This window comes from Aethalodelphis obliquidens, unplaced genomic scaffold, assembly GCF_003676395.1.
Source record: "Aethalodelphis obliquidens isolate GAN/ISIS:26980383/991018 unplaced genomic scaffold, ASM367639v1 scaffold7, whole genome shotgun sequence".
NCBI lineage: Eukaryota > Metazoa > Chordata > Mammalia > Artiodactyla > Delphinidae > Aethalodelphis > Aethalodelphis obliquidens.
The window spans coordinates 27,029,053-27,029,748 of record NW_020837951.1 but is presented as its reverse complement, the minus strand read 5'-3'; the positions used below and the strand labels follow the sequence as shown (position 1 = coordinate 27,029,748).

The 696-nt window shown below is 48.7% G+C and overlaps 1 pseudogene; it reads left to right on the top strand.

The window, feature by feature from the left end:
- Positions 1–235: 235 nt before the first annotated feature.
- Positions 236–696, top strand: LOC113620227 (10 kDa heat shock protein, mitochondrial pseudogene; annotated as a pseudogene).

The following is a 696-nucleotide window of genomic DNA, read 5'->3' as shown; positions in this document are numbered from 1 at the left end:
AAGGGGGGCTAAGGGTAAGTATTTTCACCTTGGCCTGCGGCCTAGAAAAGCCTAGAAAAACCTCCTCTTTTCTTCCGCCTACCGGTCCGCGAGTCAGAGCCCTGAGCAGAGCCCAGGAAACGAACCGTGGCGCGCGCTGGTGCAGCCGCCCCCTTTCGCGGGGAGGGGCCGGGGGCGAGGGCGCTGGGAGGTCTTTTCTCGAGTTCACGTGGCCGGAGGGTCAGACTTCGGATCTCCCTTTTGTGGCGGCGGCCAAAGAGCAACAGTACGAACTGCGGCAACCAGAGTCATGGCAGGACAGGCATTTAGAAAGTTTCTTCCCGTATTTGACCGAGTATTAGTTGAAAGAAGTGCAGCCGAAACTGTAACCAAAGGAGGCATTATGCTTCCAGAAAAATCACAAGGAAAAGTATTGCAAGCAACGGTAGTAGCTGTTAGATCAGGCTCTAAAGGAAAGGGTGGAGAGGTTCAACCAGATAGTGGAAGTTCTTCTCCCAGAATATGGAGGCACCAAAGTAGTTCTAGACGACAAGGATTATTTCTTACTTATAGATGGTGACATTCTTGGAAACTACGTCGACCAAAATAAGTCACTATTGAAATGGCATCACGTGAAGCTGCCACTGAAGTTCTGAAATCTTTCATCATGTAAATAATTTCCCTGTTTCTTTTATAATAAAGTAATGATATCCAAAC